At 35.6% G+C, this 9,527-nt stretch overlaps 1 long non-coding RNA gene across 1 annotated transcript; it reads right to left on the bottom strand.

The window, feature by feature from the left end:
- Positions 1-5,036: 5,036 nt before the first annotated feature.
- Positions 5,037-8,365, bottom strand: LOC107826304 (uncharacterized). Its single transcript, XR_001657244.2, has 5 exons — positions 8,225-8,365; positions 6,805-6,842; positions 6,594-6,696; positions 6,145-6,235; positions 5,037-5,317 (listed from the first exon to the last, which is right to left on the bottom strand). It is a non-coding gene; the product is annotated as an uncharacterized LOC107826304 (long non-coding RNA).
- Between the last annotated feature and the right edge of the window lie 1,162 nt (positions 8,366-9,527).

Here is a 9,527-nt window from a genome sequence, read left to right as displayed (position 1 = left end):
GAATTTTCAATGTTCTAAAACTTATATCTCTGTTTATTTCTTTCAATTTAAGGAAGAACAAGGAGAAAGAAGAAGAGAAGAAGAATGAGAAGAAGGAGCAGAAGAAAAAGAAGAAGGGAGAATGAGAGAAAGAGGAGAAATTATGGCACAAATTTATATTTGTACAACTTTTCTTAACGAGTTTAAAGTTAAAAACCAATCCTTAGGAAGGCCACTTCGTAAAAATTCTTCATTAACAAGCATAAACTAAGACAGCATTAGAAACAGAGGGACGGAGGTAGAGCTTGGGATACAGGTTCGGCCGAATTCAGTAACTTTGCTCCAAATTCGATATTTATGTCAAAAAAATTATTGAATGTGTACAAATTGTTAATTTAGAATTCATTAACTTAAAATGACTAGAATTACAAATGCATAAACATCAAATCTCCGGTTCACCGCTGGTTAGAGATTAACTATTTGGGCGCACACACCAACCTTGCTTGAAACACTTTTAGCAAAAAAACTAATAACTTAAGAAAATATTGAATTGTCGAAGAGAAACAAAAGTCAAATTAAGAGTTTATAGTTTCAAATTCTAAGGACGAATAACATGTCCGAAGAACGGAGGTGGAGTACGATGATCTCATTGATAAGTAAGGGGATAGCCAAAACTACAACAACTATGGAGATATTAATCTACTAAACCATACGATGAAAGTTTGGGAGAGGGTGGTGCAAGTGAGGGTGAGAAAGAGTATTTCTATTTTCGAGAACCAATTTGGTTTCATATTGGGTCGTTCAACTACGAAAGTCATTCATCTTGTAAGGAGATTGGTAGAGCGATATGGAGATATGTATAAGGATTTGCATATGGTGTTCATTGAGCTTGAGAAAGCATACGACAAAGTCTCGAGAGAGGTTCTTTCGAGATGTTTAAAGTCTAAAGGTGTGCATGTAGCCTACATTACGGTGATTAAGAATATGTATCATGGAACTAAGACCCGGGTGAGGACAATAAGAGGATATTTGGAATACTTTTGGTTATGATGGTGTTGCACCAAGGATCTACCCTTAACTCGTTCTTGTTTTTCTTGGCGATAGATGCATTGACAAGACACCTTCAAGGAGAGGTGCCTTGGTATATGTTATCTATAGAAGACATAGTTCTAATTGGTGAGATGTGATGTGTTGTTAAAGAGAGGCTAGAGGTTTAGAGACAAACTCTAGAGTCTAAAGGTTTCAAGCTGAGCAGGACTAGGGGTGTTCATCAAAACCCGAAAAATCAAACCAAACAAAAAATTGAACCAAATCGACCAAAACACCCGATACATTTTTGTTTTGGTTTGTTTGGTTTTGTTTTTGAAATTTAAAAATCGAATAGATTTGGTTTGGTTTTGAATTTAGTCAAAAAATAACCGAAAAAATGAACCAAACTGACTATAAAAGTAGCTATTTAAAATTTATTATTACACCATATATATGTAAATTTTTATACAAAATTTCAAAAAATTTAAGATACATGCTAATCGTTTGCACTTTTAATCTAGTTCTTTGCTATTATAATAATCTAGTTTTTTGCCTTTACATTCTAGTTGTAGTTTTCTTTTGCTAAGTACAAGAATCTATTTCATGTTAAAAATAGTATATTTTTAATTGAGTCCTTAACTTATTCATCACATTTGATTCAATTATCATCAATATATCTTGGTAAGAAGCAATAGGTTTGATAACGTGACATTGAAAATGTAGTCATCGAAATATGTGTTTGGTATCTTTAAGAAAAAACGGATAAAACCAAAAAATCGACAAAAATTGAAATAAAATGAATCAATAAAAACTGACTTAATTGGTTTGGTTTGGTTCTAATATTTAAAAAACCGACTTACTTGATTTGGTTTCCTTTTAGGGAAAAATCGATCCAAACCGAACTATGAACACTCCTAAGTAGGACCAAGACAAAATATTTGAAGTGTAAGGTTAGAGACGTTACCTAGGAAGTGGACATGGATGTGAGGCTTGATACACAAGTCAACCCCAAGAGAAGAAGTTTCAACCTTGGGTCTATAATAGAAAGAAATGAAAAAATTGATGAGGATGTCACACATCGCATCGAAGCTGGATGGATGAAATCGAGGCTAGCTTCCGGTGTCTTGTGTGATAAGAATATGCCACTAAAACATAAAGTTAAGTTCTACAAAGTTGTAGTTAGACCGACTATATTGTATGGGACAAAGTATTGGCCAGTTAAGAACTCCCATGTCCAGAAGTTGATAGTTGCTGAAATGAGGATATTTGTAACGATCCGGCTAGTTGTTTTGATTATTTTAGCCTCGATACCTTATTTATTTCCTTCTCTATGTTATATTGTGGTTAAGTGACTTGCCGGGATGTTTGGTTTTTGTTTCCAGTGAGTTTCAGAGTGAATGGGACACATAGTCCCTAAGTTGGAGCCTTAAGTTGAAATAGTTGACCATAATTTGACTTTTGTGTAGATGACTCCGGAATAGAGTTTTGACAGTTCCAATTCCGTATGGTGGTTTTGGAATTAGGAGAGTATCCAGATGTTGATTTGGAAGTCCGTAGGTCGTTTCGACTTGAATTGGCGAGAGTTAGAAAGTTGAAGGTTTAAAAGGTTGGAAAGTTTGACTAGGAGTTGACTTTATTGATATCGGGGTTGGATTCATATTACGGATGTTAGAAAGGGTTCGTCATGTCATTTATGACTTGTGTGCAAAATTTAAGGTCAATCGAAGTTGATTTGGTATGAATCAGCATTAGTTTTGGAATTCAAAAGTTCATAGTTTCAATACGCTCGAATTGGGTTGTGATTCGTAGAAATTCATAGAATAGATGTTGTTTTATGTGATTTTTGGCCTCAAGTAGGTCCAATATATGTTTTGGAACTTGTTGGTATATTCGGACGGGGTCCCGGGGGCCCTGGGTGTGATTCGGATTGAATCCAGATCAAATTTGGACTTGTGTGATTGCTAAAGTTGGGTTGTATCTGGTGCAATCACACTTGCACACCTTGGACCGCAGGTGTGACGCCGTGGAAGCAATTTTGGTCTTGCCCAACTGGGACCATAGATGTGATCAATTGTTGCTTTGATGCTTTCTTGCTCCTTAAATCATTAGGTGGCGACTTTTAAAACTACCGAATTCCCCAAAAAGGAAAATGAGTCATTACACTCCATGAATGTCGAAACCTGGAAATTCCTCTCCTAGCGGAAAAGAGGGAAAATGGGGGCGCGACAGCATGGCGACTCTGCTGGGGATATTTAAGTTTTTACCATTTCAGATTGTTCTTATGAATTTGTACCTCTCTATGTGCAATTACTTGTTTAAAGGTCCTTCTGGGACCAAGTAGATAGGGATTTACTTTTTTGCTTTATGAATGTAATAAGGCCAATGGCCATTAGTGACTTTTATTTCCTGTTTATTTAGTGTCGATTTGGGATTCGTCTTATTTCTTTATCAATAAAATGAAGCATTTAGCATTCTAAGTTCTCCAAATCAACTTGTCGCTAGGCCTACCTCGGGCACAAAGAGGTTCCCAAATTAGAACACGCTTTACATTCCCGCACTATGTGTTTAAATATTGCAATACTTTTTATAATCCTCATTGACTCGATTACCTTTTGTTGTTATTTCTGTTTTTTATTACTCCCCTCCCCAAAGGTTAGTTCGTACACTCTGGCATCATCATCTTATTCCACGAGATCCAGGGGTCCTCCACCCACTCCTCCTCTTAGTCCTGTCAGAAACAAGAACAAAAGCAAGATGGAAGATCCGAACAACACCAGGAAGGAGAATCCAACTGAACGGGTAGAGGCCACTAATGGCCATGGTACTCAAGTTCCTAAGGAGAATGTGTCACAACTAGAACAGAAGTTGCTGAAATTCCAAGAAGAGCTCGATCAGGTTCGGAATCTAGCAAGCCTATCATTTTCCCTCAGCACCCCAAATATCAACTTTCCCCACACTCAAAACCCTACACCTCCTCAAAATATCCCAAAGAAACAGAATCATCCCGTTCCTCACCATCACACTATTCCACCAAAGACCCAATGCAACACCTGTCATACCCCTAACAACACTCCACTACTCATCCCAAAACCTCAAAACTCCACAAATGACCACTTTCACACCCACTATAACACCCCTATCTACGTGGAGACCATGCCACACTCCACCCAACCTATCTCAAGCACACCCGAGTGTGACGAAAAAGATCTGCTTATCAGAAACCTAGCTGAGGAACTTAAGAAATTGGTTGGAGTAGGAAAAGATGAGAGAATCCACATAAAGCTGTTCATGAGGAGTTTGAAAGAAGATGCGTTGTCTTGGTACATCATCCAAGATCCAAAGAAGTGGTCAAACTGGGTAAGCATGGCGTCGACTTTATGGACAGGTTCAGGTTTAATACAAAGAATGCGCCAGACATATTCTATATTCAGAATCTAAAGAAGAAGCCCACAGAGACGTTTCGCGAGTATGCTACTCGCTGGAGGTCCGAAGCTACTAAGATCAGACTTGCCTTAGAAGAAGAACATATGAACAAACTACAACAAATTAGGCCTTTGACCACACATGAAAAGTGTTGCCTAAACTATCAGAAAGTGTGGTGTTTTATCAAAGGCTACACTTTTCGACCTAAGGCAACGATTTTCAAGGAGTGGCCTAAACAAGCGTAACCTTTGCCCTAAGGTAACGCTTTTCATGAGGCAAAGGCTACGCCTACTTATGGCCATATTTTTCATGTCTTAAAGCTACACTTCTAAAGTGTGACCTTTAATACCTTATAGGCCACACCTTTTAAGGGTAGCTCCTAAAACTACACTTTTGAAGTGTTGATGTTGTTACTATGCTTTAAAAAATTATATTTGTTGATGTTGTTACTATGCTTTAAAAAATTATATTTGTTATTAAATAAACATAATATTATCATATATTTGAGGTCATTAATTAAGTATAAGGATATCAAGAACTTCATTAATAAATAAATAATCAAACACAATGTGATGAACTTCGCAAAAGGATTATATTTCATGTACTTCAACTAATAACGAAAATAATTTCAAGATGCGTACTAAATGTGAATTTTACAAAATTGAACTTTATAAAATCGAATGTATTCATATAGTATCATGTATGATACATATCCTAGTTGTCCAAAAGTCTTCCTCATTAACTTCAAATGGCCAAATTGACTTTTGGCCACCATTTTCAATTACAACAACAACAACAAAAAACTCAGTTTGATCCCGTAACGGGATTTTGGGAGGATAGTGTGTATGCATACCTTACCCCATTGCATCATAAGAATTTTCCTACACTACAAAAATGAAATTAAATATTAAATAATAGACACCAATAGAGAGTGTAAACTCAAGTGAGAATATTTTACACGTATTTTTCATACAGAATGAACAGTAATGCAAATCATGATCAAAACAGATATTCAATGCTATAAAGGCCTATAAAACTACAGATGCACAATATTTAACTGCAAGATACACCCAGGAGCGCTTGCCAAAATATTGCATTGGTGGTAACATGAGATCATAAAAGTGCAATAAGACGAAATACATAAAATCATATTAGAAGCAAGGCTATGTTTCTATTTTTTATGGTGACTCAAAAACAGAACCCTTTGATCACAAAGTGAACAAGTTTAAGAAAAAGATACATTAGGTGGTCACCAAAGAAAAAAATTGTAATGACTTGCATTCTTTAGGCAATTCTAGTCACCCTACTGAGGGAACATAAAAGCAAGTTAAGGGAGAAGAGCAAGCATCATTTTATGTTGATTTGTCTATGCTTAGGACATTACTGCTCCTCTTCCCGATAAAAAATACCACCATTTCTAGCTCTATGTCCTAGCAACAACACCAATTAAGTAGAAACCCTTTGTATTTATTAAAAGGAGATAAAAATGGTGATACTAATGCATAAAAGATAAGTCCCAATTCTACTAACATATTCATTTAGCAGGTATAAAAAATAAACAAATAAAAAGTTAGAATTGGACTATAAGTTTGATCTAGAGGAATGTGAAAGATTTTGGTCTCACAACCTGTGCGTTACTTGCATCATTAGTAGAAGGATAAGGCAGTTAGCACACATCTAAATGACATATGTGAAATTAAAAATTATAAGTACCTTGAATGCTTCTATTGTTACTTCAGCTTGAATAATACTAGCGAAAACCCCTTTACTATCGAGGTCACCGTTCTTCATTGGCACAACAAACCTATAAAAGAAATAATTTAGTAAGAAAAATTATTAGATGCATTTTTTTATTTATCGAGAATTAGAGAAACGAGGACATTTAGCACATATCACTTCTCATTCTCTCTGATAATTTTTCAACTACAACACTAATAAATAATTATATTAGCACAATCCTGGCTTTAGATTTCAATCAGTACTACTTTGCAGATAGGAGACTTGTACGTTGAATCGTATTTTCTTGTTGGTAAACCACTGCAAAATTTGATAGAAGACAAGAAATTCTTGGATCATCCATTCTTGTAGAAGTTTCAATAGAAGTGGAGACAGACACAAGATAATCTTGATACTTAACATGGTACAAATGTTAGATAGCCTACCTATGTCAGTGCTATAATTGTGGAATTTCCATAAGTTTCACCAAATATAGTTAATTATACTTCTGTTGCCCTGAGGTGCGATGAACTGATAAATTGACTTTGCCTGCAAATCCAAAAAAAATGTCAATAATTAGACGTTTAATGAGAAGTGTCAAAACAATATTATCTTTTATTATCCAGCAAAGTAAAATTAGTGTCAGATGCTACTTACCATGTCTGGTACTAGTATTGGCTTCCCTAAGCTCAATACTACAAAAATAAAAAATAACAGTTAGGCATTAATGAGTTCTTAAGTTTACTATTGTATCGAACCAGTGAGGTCAGTTGGTTTGTTAGTAGATGTCTTATCAAATACAAGGAATAGCAGCACCAGAGAAACCTGGACAATATCCCTGTGCAACAAAACATTATCTTTGACAAACATGGTTATATCCCTGTATATAGAGCATATTTATGAAAAATACGATTATCATTTAGGTGAAAACCTGATGATTTTTTAAAATCAAATACTGGCTAAAATAGAGTACTATAATAGGTAGGTATTTTCACCACATTAAGAACAAATTCACTTAAGACACATATAGAATAATTTTTACATAAAGAGAGGCAAATCGCACAATTCCACCAAAGAGAGTTTTCATTTTTTTTGGGAAGGGAGGGGAGTAACTCCTTCAATCTGTTACTAAGCTTTAATAAGACATCAAAGCAAGTCATATGCTATAATAGAAACTAGTATGTAGTTTCTTTGCTTATTGAATATTGTAAAAAGTTAAACACAAAATTTAAAGAAAATAAGGCATCAATCTACACACTAATACATGGCTATGAACAGGAAATGATAGAATAGCATAAAAACATGGAATGACAAACTCAATAATATTTAGAGCTTCTAAGCAAATCAGACAGAAGCTCAAGTTCCATAAAAGGCCTTCAAGGGTAGTGTAAGCAAGACATATAGATAATTTAGAAATAAGTAACTAAGTCATGTAAAGAAGGACCATGAAACTGCCTTCACTTCCTGTTCATTCAAATATCGTAATAGTATATGTCCATTTTACCTACAATTTAAAACTATTCTAGTTCTTCTATAAAAAAAATAGGAGCTTTTAGTTTTATTCAACTCAATCAAGTTGAGTTCCATCAAATAACTGTGGTGTAGCTAAATTCATGAGTTCCGTATCATTTTATCGTTTAACTGGACAATTCAAATACCCTTGGCATCCAATAAAAGTATATAAATGTAGGTGGACCATTTTAGATGATGAATCTAGTATAACAAAATTCTAATATAACGATTTCAAGCCTTTCATGCTAAACCTACAAAAAATCTATCCATACACAAATACATTAAAAGATCTACAACTCGTTTAACCAAGTTTTCCCCAATCCATAACAAAGTAACAGTATCAGAAATTCCCTGAAACGTCTATTTACTCTATATCCAGAAGCAAATCTAAATACTAGAATTTTTTCGGTTAAATTCAAATACTGAATAAAAGTAAAGTATACATGTATATGTATAATCGAGTACTAATTTTAAAAAATCCTATATTGGTCTCAAAATAAATCGATAAAACTCGAATGCCAAATCTTTTTTGTTGCCTTGAGAAATAGAATGGCGTAACTCACACCTTAGGAGAAATCAAGTGAAGCAAATTAGCGTTCCTGCTTCTGAAGTGCATCGCCAATTGGGTGCAATTTTTTTGCTTTTCCTTTTCTTGACGAAGATGGTGTGCAATCGACTATCCTATTTTTTGAAAATTCGAGTGAAGAAGAAGTTTTGTGGGTTTCAAACCCTAGAGAAGGAGGAATAGTTTAAATAGTGTGGAAACTTTTAGACGGAATAGTATAAATGTAAATTTTTTTGTGCGAAATATTTTTACTTTAGACCACGTTTGTACTGAGTTGCTTTTAGCCTACCAAGAATAACGCTTGTAAATTGTTGCTTAATATCTGAATAAGCGTTCTCAAAAATTTTAATATTAGGAAACGCTTACAAGATGTAATTTTTGTACATAAAGAGCATGCTTTATGAGTGCTGCCTAAATTCCGTTGCCAAAAGCTCTTAAAAAAGGCCACCCATACAAAAGCGTTCCTATTGCTATTTTTGGCAACACTCTTAAAACGTGGTCTATAATAAGTATTACCTTAGGCCAATTTTGTTGTAGTAACAAGTTCTTTGACTAGGCTCAGGACCCGCAGTATTATGAACAGTTGATGATGATTGAGAACCACAAATTCTCCGACATTATCAAACTGGGTGAGAGAATTGAAGAAGGTATCAAGAGTAGTATGGTTACGAACTTTGAGGCCTTGCAAGCTACAAATAAGGCCTTACAATCCGGTGGTATGTCCAAGAAAAGGGACGTAAGGGCCGTGATGGTTGCACAAAGGACCAAGTCTCCCCTCAAATACAAAACTTACCCAACACCTCCACTCATATATCAGCCAACTCCAAATTACCAAGCACCTTCATCCTCATACCAAGCTCCACCACCAGCTTACCAGTGACCTCCACCTCCTACATATCAACCTACCTCACCCAGATACTCACAACCTGCGCATGTCTACCAAACCTATAATGCTCAAACATCCCACTATTAATCACCTTCTGCACGCCAAAACTTCCCTAGACCTCGACCTAATTCTGATCGCAGACCTCCAAAACAATATACAGCCATTGTCGAACCTATTGACCAGTTGTATGAGAGACTCAAAGCTGTTGGTTATGTCACCCCCATCCCTGCTATGACCCCTAAGAACCCCTCTCAATGGGTTAACCCAAACAAATCCTATGTATACCACTCCGGCATGAAAGGGCACACCATCGATGAGTGTCGCTCCTTGAAGGACAAGATACAGTCCTTGATTGCTAACAAGATTATTGTGGCAAACAAACCCACTCCAAATGTCCGCAACAACCCTCTACCAGAC

The sequence above is a fragment of the Nicotiana tabacum genome, chromosome 1 (genome assembly GCF_000715075.1).
Source record: "Nicotiana tabacum cultivar K326 chromosome 1, ASM71507v2, whole genome shotgun sequence".
Taxonomy (NCBI): Eukaryota; Viridiplantae; Streptophyta; class Magnoliopsida; order Solanales; family Solanaceae; genus Nicotiana; species Nicotiana tabacum.
This window is presented reverse-complemented; position numbering and strand designations above follow the sequence as displayed.